At 49.7% G+C, this 13,515-nt stretch overlaps 1 protein-coding gene across 4 annotated transcripts in view; it reads right to left on the bottom strand.

The window, feature by feature from the left end:
- TMEM40 (transmembrane protein 40) overlaps nt 1-13,515 on the bottom strand; it is a 54,971-nt gene that overhangs the window by 19,408 nt on the left and 22,048 nt on the right. The window contains exon 1 of one of the 4 annotated variants that reach the window (XM_078074882.1): nt 11,853-12,038. The exons of 1 other annotated variant lie outside the window; for it this stretch is intronic. The gene's annotated coding sequence lies outside the window, so the exon portion shown is untranslated. Of the gene's footprint in view, nt 1-11,852; nt 12,039-13,515 lie in introns of those variants that run through there. 2 more of the 4 variants (XM_078074880.1, XM_036073593.2) reach the window with 2 other exon arrangements.

Genomic DNA, 13,515 nt, shown 5'->3' with positions numbered 1-13,515 from the left:
CTGCTTGTGTTCCCTCTCTCGCTGGTCTCTCTCTGTCAAATAGATAAATAAAATCTTAAAAAAAAAAAAAAAGAACTTATTTATTTATTTTAGAGAGAGTGCGTGCATGTGCACATGCGTGAGCAGGGGGAGGGGCAGAGGCAAAGGGAGAGAGAGAGAACCTCCAGCAGACTCCACGCTGAGCCCGGAGCCCTGCACAGGGCTCAATCCCACGACCCTGAGATCATGACCCCAGCCAAAACCAAGAGTTGGACATTTAACTGACTGAGCCACCCAGGCACCCCCTGCAATACCATATTAGTAACTATAGTCACCATGTTGTACATTACATTCCCATGACTTATTTCTTTTATTACTGGAAGTTTGTACCTTTTGACTGCCCATTTTGGCCATCCCCCACCCCTACCTCTGGCAACCACCAATCCATTCTCTGTATCTATGAGTTTGGGTTTTTTGTATGTTTGTTTGTTTGCTTTTGGTACAGAATCTACTCTTAATCTACCAAGACCTTGGCAAGGTAATAGCCTTCCTTGTGCCTCAGAGGTGGACCATCTGGGCTTGGATCCTATCTAACACTCCTGGTTGTGGGATCTTGAGCAAATTACTTAACCTCTTGCTGTCTCTGTTTCCTCATCTGTAATATGGGGACAATAATAGTGCTTATCTCATAGTGTTGTTAAAATGGTATGTATTAAAAAATGTAAAGCACTTAGAACAATGCTTGGTATAGAGCAGGTGTGGAATAAATGCCAGAGGAGATGATTTCAGGCCTCCAGACCTAGACCATTCTTTCTTTTTTTTTTTTAAGATTTTATTTATTTATTTGATAGAGAGAGACACAGTGAGAGAGGGAGCACAAGCAGGGGGAGTGGGAGAGGGAGAAGCAGGCTTCCTGCTAAGCAAGGAGCCCAATGCGGGGCTCGATCCCAGGACCCTGAGATCATGACCTGAGCGGAAGGCAGACGCTTAACGACTGAGCCCCCCAGGCGCCCCTAGGCCATTCTTTCTTATTGTCAAAATTGTATCTGACCTTGAAGGCACAGCTCAAATGCCACCTCCTTCATGAAGCCCTGTGCTAGTTGCCTAGCCAATCCCCACCCTCCTTACCCTACTCCCTTAATCCTCCTTCCCCCAGCACCCCTGCCCTTCTTTCTTGCTAATGAAACTGCAATTTTGTTCTTCCAGCTCCAGTTAGATACTTGTTTTGTCAGCCTCCCTTGTAGCTGAAGTTGGCTGGGGGTTCTGGGAAGGGTTTTTCTTCTCCTGACAAAAGAAGCCAACAGTGCTGGTGCTGTGTCTTGCCTCTCCTTCCTTCCTTGAACATGAATGTGATGGCAGGAGCAACAGTGGCCACCTTGTGACCATGAGGAAAAGCCAAAGCAAATGCGCAGACGTTGTTGAGCTGCCGAGCCCTTGCCAGCAGCTGCCTGCTTTCTTGTTATTTGAGAAAAATAAAACTTTTTAGTCAGGACTTTTGATACACACTTTCCCTCTCCTACATTACATCTGTTAATTGAGCACCCACTGTGTGTTAGAACTGGGCAATATGGTGAGCAAGTTGCATCCCTGTCCTCAAGGAATTTCATGGTAGACCAGGGGGCTATGGGAACCCAGGAGCCAAATCAGAACAGGGTCAGTCAGGGAAAGTTCCTGAAGGAAGGAATGCTGGGGTGAGTTTAGAAGGGCCAGAGGGGACAATGTGCAAAGGCATAGAGGCAAGGGGCCACATCCCACATGGGAAACAGTTGCAGGAGGCAATTCTAAAGAAGGAAGAGATTGGGCGGAGGCCCAAAGGGCACCCCCACCTTGTCCCCGGGCATATTGCTCTCCTAAGCCTCATCAATTCTGCCTTGTGCCAGACTCTTCTTCCTCAGGGTAGGGCACCTTGTTGCACAACTCTAGGGCCACTGTTCTTGGTCACACACAGATCTCTGCTCAGGGCTCGGCGGGGTGTGTCTCTTCCACTAGAGCCTGAACCCAGCTCGGGGACAGACCAAGACTGACTCATTTCTGTGTCACCCAAAGCCTGCACGGGGCCCGGCAAAAAAGCAAAAATGATAATGATGATGACGATGACGATGACAACCAAGTACTTCCCAGCTGCCAGGCCACCCTCTAAGCACCTTACAGGTGTCATCTCACGTATTCCTCACCACCACTCTGTGATGGCTCACCAGGGTTGTGCCCACTTTCTAGATGGCACAGGGAGACTAAGAAACTTTCCCAGGGCCGTAGCTAGTAAGTGGTTGAGCAAAGGGAGTGGCTTAGTCCACGTTGGGAGACAGGAAGGAGTGCAGCTGTCAGCTCTCCTCAGGCCCGTCATTAGCACCAGCAATGAAGCCACGAAGTCATGGGAGTGCTATGCAAATGATGCTGACTTGGCTTATAGTTAGCCCTCCGTGCCCTCCGTGGAGGTGGAGCACTGAGCCGCGTCCTCACGGCCAGGGCAACTGCCCCAGGCACTTGCTCAGCTCCTCCATCAGGGGTGAGGGAAATGCAACTATCATGGAGGTGGGACCTGAGGCAGCCCTATTTCTCCTTTTAATGTCCTTGCCCCATCCCTTCTCCACCCACATTTCTGTTCTAAGAAAGGATAAATGGATTCAAGAAGAAATTAAACTCAAGGATCAGCACGCAGGGCAATGCTTAACTCAGAAGGGCAGCACGGATGGCACAGTGTCAGGCCCTGGCCGAGGCATTTCTGGGACGGGCTTCCAAAGCTCAAGTGCACAGCGTGTGACCTCCGCTGAAGCAAGATGGACCATGGGGCGTTGAGACAGGAGAAGTGAAGAAAGCAGAAAGAGCAAAGACAACAAGGCATGTTCCCCAAGATCTTATTTCATGAATGCACGTCTTACTTTATGCAGCAAGAAGCTGAGATTCAGATAGACGGGTGACTTGTTCAAGTCTCCCAGCTGACAGGTGGACTCGAATCCAACCCCTGCCCCAGCAGAGAAGCCCCATTCCCTGACCCTGGTTAGAGGTCCCTAAAATCCCCTCTCGCAGGTGCTCTGCCCTTCCCCGCCCCCCACCCCAAATCTGAGACTGATCCTACAAGGAAATGGAATGCCTGACTTCCTAGCACTTTTCTCCCAAAGGCCAACCCTGCTGAGTCACTGGTGGGGCCAGGGCCTCTGTACCCACAGGTCTTGCTAAACTGGATTTCCCCTTCAGTTCAGCCCACATTTCCTAAGCTCCTGCTGTCACAAGGGCCTGGGCCCAGGGTGGGAGGGATACTAGGGGACATCAAGCTCACAGTGCTTTCCCCGCCCAGCTCACTTGATCCTCATGTGCACCAGGAGGGAGGCAGAGTGGGGATTCTTGTCCTATTTTATAGATGGGGAAACTAAGACCCAGAAATAGAGAGGAACTTGCACAAGGTATTAAGGCAACTCAGGGGCAAGGCTGACTTCCAGAGCCCTAACTCTTGATTCAGGAGCTGCTTATCCTTCCTTGTTGCCCACCTTGGAGGAGGGGACTGAGGTGGATTTCAACAGGTGGCAAAAGGCGAATGGGATAAAGGTTTACTAGAGGAAGTGGGTGGCAGGCAGTTGAAGGGGTAGGAAGCCCGTGAGGTTGGGGAAAATCATCCTGGGCCTTGAATGTCAGGTGAACGGCCCTTTCCCTGTAGGTAGACTGCTAACATTGCGCCTGTGAGCCTCAATTGAACACAGAGCCAGCTAAGTTAAACAAGCCCAGGGCAGTAACGGGGTTGGGGGAATTAGAAGCAGAAGAGCAGTTGTGCAGAGAACAGAGCTGACTGAGGGTGGATGCTTGTTGTTTTTGCCTACCTGGGATGGAAGCCCCTTCTTCCGGTGGCTATACCAAAGCCCTCCAGAATCTCCTTTGGCTTCCCAAGCCACCCCAAACGGGCATAAAGCCTAATTTCAAATGTATCCTGGCCTGGCCGACACAGCTCCAGGACAAGCGGTCACTGCCCTGTACCCAGGTTAGACCATCAGCCTCTCCCTCTTGGGAATCTGACTTGTGACACAACACAAATTTAGCCTCTCACAGTTCTGTAGGTGAGAAGTCTAACTCAGGTCTCACTGGGGTCAGCAGGACTGCATTCCTTTCTGGAAGCTCTAGGGGGAAAATCCATTTCCTTGCTGTTATCCCTGCTGCTGCAGCTACCTCTCCAACGCCCCACCCCCCCGCCCCCCACCCCGTCCCCTTAATTTCCTTGCTTTGTCCAGCTCCTAGAAGCCACCCACAGACCTTGGTTTGTGGTGCCTTTTTCCCTCTGCAAAGCCAGGAATGTCAGGTCAATCCTCACCTTACGCTATTCTGACCTCTTCTGCCTCCCTCTTCCACTCTTTCTCCTTTTTTCTCCTTTTTTCCCCCTTTGTTAATCTTTAGGACGCCTGGGTGGCTCAGTCGTTAAACGTCTGCCTTCGGCTCAGGTCATGGTCCCAGGGTCCTGGGATCGAGCCCCACATCGGGCTCCTTGCTCAGCAGGGAGCCTGCTTCTCCCTCTCCCACTCCCCCTGCTTGTGTTCCCTCTCTCACTGTGTCTCTCTCTGTCAAATAAATAAATAAACTCTTTAAAAAAAAATAAAATAAAGTAATCTTTACACCCAATGTGGGGCTCGAACTTACTACCCCACGACCAAGAGTCCCATGCTCTACTGACTAAGCCAGCCGGGTGCCCCATCCCTCTTCCACTTTTAAGGACCCTTGTGTCATTGTGACATGAGCCCACCCAGGTCATTGAGGATCATCTCCCTGTGTTAAGGTCAGCTGATGAGCAACCTTACTTCCATCTGCAATGTTAATTCTCCTTTGCCATGAAACCTTACTTAGTCAGTTTCCAGAGATTAGGATGCAGACCTCTTTGGGGGCCATTATTCGGGCTGCCACAGTCTCTAACCCCAGTGCCTGCCACAGTCTGGAGCCCCGCAAAGGCTGAACATCTTCCTTCTTAAACCAGGTTCCCTCTCTGACTCCACCATGCTCCTGGGCCCCCAAACTCCAAAGATAGGAAGGATGCCCTGGCTCCTTCCTCCCCAGCCAGCCAAAGCCCAAGCTTGTTCCATTTTCCCTTCAAGAGGGCCTGGCTTTTATGTTCCCACTGCCTCCTTCCCAAGAGATCTGATAAGGGGACTGAGGGCTTTGGAGTTGGTTGTAACTGTGTTCTTATCCCTGTCCCTTAGATGGCTCTTCTCAGCCTCGGTTTCCCATCTATAAAGTGGGGTATTAATATATATGTCCCCAAGAGTGTTGTCGGGATTAAATGATATTGTGCCCATAACAAGCCCAGAATACTGGCACTTAATAAATGAGAGTATCCCCTCTCCTTGCCCATCCTCAATGTCTCCCCAGTTTGGCTAATAATCCAATTTCCCTGGGAGAACTGTTGACAGGGCAGATTCCCAGGACTCTCTCCTTTGGAGGCTTCCACTCAGGTGGCTGGTGTTAGGAGCAAAGTTAGGGTTAGGCTGTGGCCCAAGGAAGTGTGCATTGTTAACAAAGGCATCATATGCTAGGCAGAGTGTGGTCCACTCAGACCACCAGAACCTCTCCCAGAGTGTTAAAGTCATCTCCCTGCCTGCCTCTGGCCTCGCCCCTCCAAACACATTGCTGGATTGCCCTGGGCTTCAGTTACTCCATATGTAGAAGTTGGGCTGCCCTCTGTAAGGTTCTTTCAACTTTGACTTTCTAGGAAACTAGCACTCCCCTCCAGTTAATGTCTTCCTGATTCATCCAGTCAGCAAAGAACTTTGGGACTCGGGGTTGATGTGACCTGCAGAAAGGCCCAGAACAGTATGTTCTAATAATAAGATGCATATAGGATCTTGTGGGGAACAGCAGGCTGTTGAAATGCTCCAAGAAAAAAGGAGATTTTGTGTTCAAAGAAGTTTGTGCAACACTGTTTCCATAGCTCCCATCTCGGAGCTCCAAAATGTGTGATTACATGTTAAAGGCTCTGAAAAGGCCTGCAGGAAAGAAAGCTCTTTCACCTTATCCCAACCCTTCCCCAAACCATGCAAGAGCACAGTCCTTTCCCCCAGAATATGGTTCAGTATACTTTGGCGCAGCTTTGGGAAATGCCACCAGCTTCAATCCCTGACATTCTCCAGGTCAGCCTTTCTATCCTGGAGTCCAGGCCTGGGCACCATTGCTGCCCATTTTGGACAGTGCCAATTCCCAGATCCGGAGTTCTTCTATCCCTCCATCAGGACAGCTAGGGAGGGGAAGGAATCAGAAACAGACCCTTGGAAGCCAGGGGCATGGAACAGAAATGGTCTTTTCATCAGCTTTGGGATCCCAAGGTGTGGCTGGTAAATCCTCTCAGCATCCCGGGGCATGTACGGGGTGGGGAAGAAACTGAGTCAGCTGTCATGAGACCAAGAGCCTAGTCCTGGCCCTGCTTCCAACCCACCCTGGGCCCTCAGGCACATCACTTCCCCCCTGTAGGTTTTTATTCTCATTTACGAGACAAAATAATGTCACTCTTACTATTCACATTTTGGAATGCATATGGGGTTGTGGATAGGAAAGTACATCGTAAAATTATCATGTCATTTGCCAGGACATTATACTGAGACGTATCTTGATTAAGTCACTGCGGCAATGGGGTATGACAGAGCCCACTCAAGACGTGCTTTATCACTTTGCTTCCCAGCTCTGTGATGTTGGGTAAATCACTTTATCTCTCTGAGCCTCAATTTCCTTTGTCTGTAAAATGAGGATTAGTGTCATTGTCTTGCAGGGTTGCTGTGAGGATTGAGATGAAAAGGACCTTACTTCTGAGCTCCCGGGGAAGAGGAATCATGTTTTTCTTACTCTCTACTATATTCTAGCCACTGGCTTAGACAAAGTGCTTCATAAAAAGAAGTCATAAAGTACTGAATTTAAGAGCTTAGAGAAATGCTAGCCTAGCAAAGTTTCTTTAGCATCTCCTTCTCTCCTTTATATTACTTGTTCACATCCCTTCTTCAACATTCTCCCCCTTCCTGTCCCAGGCTCACCTCACCCCCACCCCACCCCACCCCACCCCCCAGCTCCCCAGGTTTGGCGGTCTCTCCCTTTCTCCTGGTTACAATTCCACAGAGTTGTAACCTGGAGACCAAAACTGAGGCCCAGAAAGGGAAAGGGACTTGCCCAAGGTCACACAGCAAGGTGTCTAGATATGAACTCAAATCTGAGTCTGAAGTCAAGCATGAGGGGAACCTCACAGAGGGAAAGAAGGAAAATGCCTCAGTTTCCACCTCCTCCACCATCAGGCAGTTTAATGGCAGGATAACAACCCACGCTGCCCAGCTAGCAGACCACAAGCCAGATGGACCCGTCATGAATCTACATGAGCCCTTTGGCCACAGCACACCCAACAAAGCAGCCAGGGCCTGAGGTTGCCTCTGAGCAGTGCAGGGTGGCACCTAGGCTGAACCTAGAAGTTAAAAAGGGACAAAATCAAGTCTGTGCAGAAAGAGGATGGGTGAACCCAGCTTGGAGGCCGTTCATACAGAAAGACCTAGGAGTTTTAAAAGACCCTCTGAAAGGTAAGTAAAGGTTAGCCCAAGCATCTAACTTGGTGTCCAGCACATAGTAGGTGCATAACCATTGTTTGTTAAAGTGTAATATGAGCCAACAAGGTGATAGAGCTACAGAGCAAAGCTAACACAGCCTTAGGTCATATTAACAGAAGGACAGAGTCTACAGTGAAGAAGGTGACCCATATCTCACCATCTCCCATCCTAGGTTCAATCCTGGGTTCTGAACAGAATAAGGTCTGGACAAACAGAGATAATCCAGGGGATGTGTGGGATATTAAGATCAAAGCCAAGAGAAGTGGCTGGAGGAGCAGGGCACTAAGCCTAGGGATAAGCACTGCGTGGACAGACTTGGTCACAGTCCCCAGGTATCTGCAGGGCTTCCTGCAGGACAGAGGGACCATGTGGGGCTACGAGCTCCAGAGGTCAGGACCTTGGGATGTCACTAGAGCAGATGCCAGCTCAATATATAAAATAATTTTCTAAAATTCTTTAGAGAACTGCTTTGGATGGTCATGGGCACCCTGCCATGAGGGGTGGCAGAGGTTGGGTTAGATGTCCTTAGCTCAGAACCTACCAGGCTCCCAAATTATAATCTCCAAAGTACAGGAGGGACATATTAGTCCATCTGTTTCTACTTAATTTTTAACTAAAAATAGCTGACAGTATATAGTTCAACCCTGATGGGCACCCTTGGCTATATGTCAGATACTGAATGTCATGCCTACTAAGTGCGGTTCCCAAGGCCAGTGGGAAGCCCCACAATAGGTCTGCTGCGACCCTGTCTTTCATTTCCCTACATTCAGCCTATATATTGTACTGCCGTATATTGCAGTACACTGGTGCCAGGTTGGGCGGATTTGAGGATCAAACAATGCATTTTAACTGAATCAGCCCCTACAGAGTAGACAAGTGGATTCAAAGAGTCCCTGCAAAGAAACCACAGATGGAGATAACTCTAATCCAGAAAGTGCAAGCGAGAGCAGGAAAAGTGCGGGACAGACCCCTGGCTGCTCCGCACTCAAGGCCTTCATCAGCCACCTTACCACGTTGAAAACAATGAATGGGATCTCATACACACGGTAATGCTTACTGAAATAATAATAGGAAAACTACTTGGTATGTGGACTTCCATCCACTATTTTGGTAATTAAATTCACACTCAGTGTATATTGGGCCTTTAGACATTAGCTAATCATCACAGTACTTGTATATCATTTCTAAATCTATAAATATGCATCTGTTAGGAGTGCCTAAAGCATTTTTCTTGAGAAGCCTGTGCAATCGAAAAGTGTGACAGGGGCACCTGGGTGGCTCAGTGGGTTGCGTATCTGACTCGATTTCGGCTCAGGTGGTGATCTCAGGGTCACAGGATTGAGCCCTGGGTCAGGCTCTGTGCTGGGTGTGGAGCCTGCTTGGGATTCTCTCTCTCCCTTTCCCTCTGTCCCCGCCCGCACCACCCCCCCTCCAAAAAAAAAAAGAAAAAAAGAAAGTGTGGCAACCACTGCCCCAGATCCTCAGACCCAGCTAGACACTAGGGGATGCTGCTCCCTGTTTGGGTTTCAGGGTTGAATCAGATTTGTTTCAGATTTAGGAACTAAGAAAAACTAGGGGGGAGTGTGCCCCCTAGTAAAAATTGTTGAGCCCCTCCCCAACAACGTATCAAGATTAATGGGAAGAAACCAAAAGCTCTTAAAAGGTTTTCCCCAGCTCAGATTCTCCAAGGTAGGTGCCTATTTAAACAGCCAGAGCCAGGGCACTTGGGTGGCTCAGATGGTTAAGCGTCTGCCTTCGGCTCAGGTCATGATCCCAGGGTTCTGGGGTCGAGTCCCGCATTGGGCTCCCCGCTCTGCGGGAAGCCTGCTTCTCCCTCTGCCTCTCTCTCTGTCTCTCATGAATAAATAAATAAAATCTTTTAAAAAAAAAAAGAATAAAAAATAAACAGCCAGAGCCAGTCCAGCCTCCTTTCTCATTCTGTCACCTAAGTTTCTTTGTCTCCTCTCTCTTTTCCATCTTTTTCTCCTGTCTCCCCACCACCCCCACACACATGTAATTTGGCAACAGTGAAAACCAGAAAGGAGGTGTCCAGTGCAAGAGAAGGAGCTTGCTGCATCTTGAATGTCAGACAAATCTGGATTAAGTTCCCACCACTACCTTCCACTGACTGGGATCACTGCACACCACATTCATTCTCAGAGCCTCAGAATCCTCCCCTGGAGAAACAGACATGCCTACAACTCAGCAATAAAATGCGAACCTAACTTTAAAATGGTCAAAGGATTTGAATAGACATTTCTCTGAAGAAATGGTCAGTAGCACCTGGAACGACGCTCAACATCTATTTATTAAGAGAAATGCAAATCAAAAGCACAATGAGAGGGGCACCTGGCTGGCTCGGTTGGAAAAGCATATGACTCTTGATCTCGGGGTCATGAGTTTGAGCCCTATGTTGGGTGTAGAGATTATTTAAATAACGAAAACTTTAAAAAGAACACAAAACAAACCCACAATGAGATACCACTTCATACCCTCTAGGATGGCTACAATAAGAAATCTAGAAAATAACATGTGCTAACAAGGATGTGGAAAATTGGGAGGCTTCATGTATAGTTGGTGGGATTGCAGAATGGTACAGCCCCTTGGGGAATGCTTAGTGATTTCTCTAAATGTCAAACATAGATTCACCATATGACCCTGCAAGTCCACTCCTAAGTATACATTCAAGAGAACTGAAAACCTATGTCCACATAAAAACTCTCACATGAATGTCCACATCAGCTTTATTCATAACAGCCACAAAGTGGAAACAACCCAAGTGTCCATCAACTGATGAACGGATAAACAAAATGTGATAGAATCATACAACACCATTCAGCCAGAAAGAGGGATGAAGTGCTGGTGACATGCTACAGCATGGACAAACCTTGAAAGCATGATGCTAAGTGAAAAAAAAAAAGCCAGTCAGGAAGGAGCACCTATTACATGATTCCATTCATATAAAATATCCAGAATAAGCAAATCCATAGAGATAATCCACAACGTAGATTAGTGGTTGCCAGGGGAAGGAGGAAGTGGGGGATGACTGCTAAAGGGTCCGGGGTTTATTTGGGGATGATAAAAATTCTAAATTCTAAATTAGATAGTGGTGACGGTTGCATGACTCTGTGAATATACTAAAAGACACTGACTTGTACACTTTAAAAGGGAGAATTTGATGGCATGTGAATGATATCTCAATAAAGTTGTTATTGAAAAAAAAAAAAAAAAGAATGAGGACATCTCCGCCAGCGCGGGAGAGAGAGCGCTCTAGGACGGTGGCCTGGAGGGGATTTCAAAGCACAGGTTTAGAGGCGTTTTAGGGGGCTACGCTAGCCCCCAGGTCCACGGGTTTCAGAGACAGGGGAGGTCCCATTACTTATAGATCTGCTTGGTTTGGACCCCAAACCAAACACCGCACACGTCCCTCGCCACAACTCCCCCTAACACACACGCCTGATTCAACTTTTCTGGCAGTTTCTAAACAAAGCAGTATAAAATAATAAGCACATGACCATCATCTTTTGTCCCCCTTACCAAAAAAACGGATTGGCTGGAGGCCTGAAGGCCGCCTCTGAGGAGAGGGGCTGGGATGCTCCCTCTGAGCTGAGGGGGCTCCTGATGCTGGGGGCGGGGTTGGGGGGCGGAGCTCCCTTCCAGGCCACGCCACCTGGGTGAGCCTCTGACGGGCAGCAGGGCTCCCCTCCCCCAAGGCCCGGCTCTGCCTGTTCAGCATTTCCAGCATTTTCTCCCCAAAGGTGCCTTTGAGCCCAAGGCGGAGGAGACGACTGGCCTCCTCATCTTCTCGAGTCTACCAGGCCTGGCCCAGAGAGCCTAGGGCGCCTTCGGAGGGGGTGTCCGGAGGGCAGCTGCCTTCACTTGCTGGTCAAAGCACAGAGACTGGGATGTTTTGGGGGGAAACACCTTCGTCCTCCCAAGTGTTTGGTCCCACAAGGGCAGAATGGACGAAGCCTTCAGAGATCGAGTTTGGCCCTTCAGGGGAAACTGAGGCTCAGAGCCATCAAAGGTTTTTCGGAAGGTCCCGCAGCAAGTTAGCGACAGAAACAGGAGTTGGTCACCTGCTGTGACCAGACATGGGCTGGCTGAAGCCTCAAAACAACCCAGGGAGGTGAATATTTGTCATCCTCCCCTGATACCTCCAGAGATGGAGACTGAGGTGCTCACCCAGCTGGGAAGGTGCAGAGCTGGGATTCAAATCCAGGTCCACCTGGGAACCACAAAATCTCAGGCCGGTGGAAGAGCCTGTTCTCCTAAAAATTAACCCTCCACCCCGCCCCTCACCCAGCACGTGTGTCCCATTACCTGTGGTCTGGAGGCCCGTGTTGGCTGCCAGGAGAGCCTTGTGTGGACTGTGCCAATGCCAGGCTGGGCAGGGGAAGAGGGCGGTGGGAGAGGCCAGGCCACACCCCCGTGACAGGGAGGGGGCGGGGCATGAGTTGCCCTGGGCCGCACTCAGTTCACCAGGGTGGCATTCCTTCCTGCTGGTGCTATCGGGCCCCAGGACTTCCTGTCTGACTTGAGGCTTCCTCATGACACCCCAGGCACAGCAGATGGGGCTCCTAAACCCTCAAACCCACCCCCTGATCATGGCCATGACTGCTGACTCAGGGCACGGTGATGCAGGGGGTAGTTGCCCTGCCCTTGGCTGGTGCAGGGAGGAGGTGGGGTGTGTCCCAGATCCCACCTCATTGGTGAGACTGACTCAGGACCCAGCTGTGTGGGCCAACCCAATGCTTTCCCAAGGGGTGAGGTTGGGCAGGCAGCAGGACCAGAGGCCCAGGGCTCAGAGGACTGGGGGACTCCTGTGAATGGGACTGGCAGTGCCCTCTTCTGGTGAGGAAACTGGGCAAAGGCTAGAATATCCATTGCCTTGTGCAGACAGGAAAACACAGGTCCCAAGGGGGTGAGGGGTGGGGACTGACCTCCTACAGTGAGTCCAAGAATAACCCCAGCTCAGCCTGCCTCTGCTTCTTACTCACTTATCAAACACTTTGGAAGTAGGATAGTAAACAAGTCCTACACTGCCTTGGGAAGCGCCCAGGCCAGCTAGAGACAGGCCATGACAGGCCCCATGAAGGCAAGGCCCAGGGAGCTATGGGTTCCCAGGAGGGCTTTCTGGAAGAGGAGTCATTTGGATCCTAAGCTCAGGCCAAAATCTCGGAGTCATCCTTGACTCTTGGCTCTTTCATACTCTGTATCTGACATATCTGGAAAACCCTGTTGGCCCCACCTTCAACGTATCCCAAAGCCAGGCTATTCTCTCCACCTCCATGGCAACCACCCTGGTCCAGCCAACATGAAAGAGCAAAAAGAAGCAGGTGGAACTAATTTTATTAAAATAGCATTAAAAAATATGCCACTAGTCTGTCTGCTCCTGCCCTCAGCCCAGCCGCTGTCCTAATCATGGCAACCAGAGGGATCTGGTTAAAACCCAAGACAACTCATGTCCCTCCCAGGGCTCCCACCTCACTCAGGATAAAACTCAAGGTCTTACATAGCCCTCCACCATCTGGGACCCACCTCTTGCTCTCTCTGACCTTAATTCCATGACTTCCTCTCTCACTCTGCCCAGCTACACTGGAATGTGCCCCAAGCCCTCCAGTTAGGTTCCACCCTCGGGGCCTTTGCACTCGCTGTTCCCTCTGCCTAGAATGCTTTTCCCCCAATAGCCTGCTGGTTCCTTTCCTCACTTCTTCAGGTCTCTACTCAAATGTCACCTTCTCCAAGAGGCCTTCCCTGACCACCCGGTACAAAGTAGTAACCGCCAGCACCACCTTTCCCTGTCATCCCGCTTTATTGTTCATCAACTGACATACTATATGTCTTCTGTTATGTGTATTTCCTCCTCATGTATTGTTTGCTCCAGGAACCTAGGCCGGTGTCTGACACACAGTAGGTGCTCAATAGATTTTGTTGACTGAATGAATGACCTGAAAGGGAAGCTGAAGAAGCATTGCAAGGGCAT

The sequence above is a fragment of the Halichoerus grypus genome, chromosome 1 (genome assembly GCF_964656455.1).
Source record: "Halichoerus grypus chromosome 1, mHalGry1.hap1.1, whole genome shotgun sequence".
In the NCBI taxonomy this organism is placed as follows: domain Eukaryota; kingdom Metazoa; phylum Chordata; class Mammalia; order Carnivora; family Phocidae; genus Halichoerus; species Halichoerus grypus.
The sequence above is the reverse complement of the archived record's forward strand: the minus strand, read 5'-3'. Positions and strand labels throughout refer to the sequence as shown.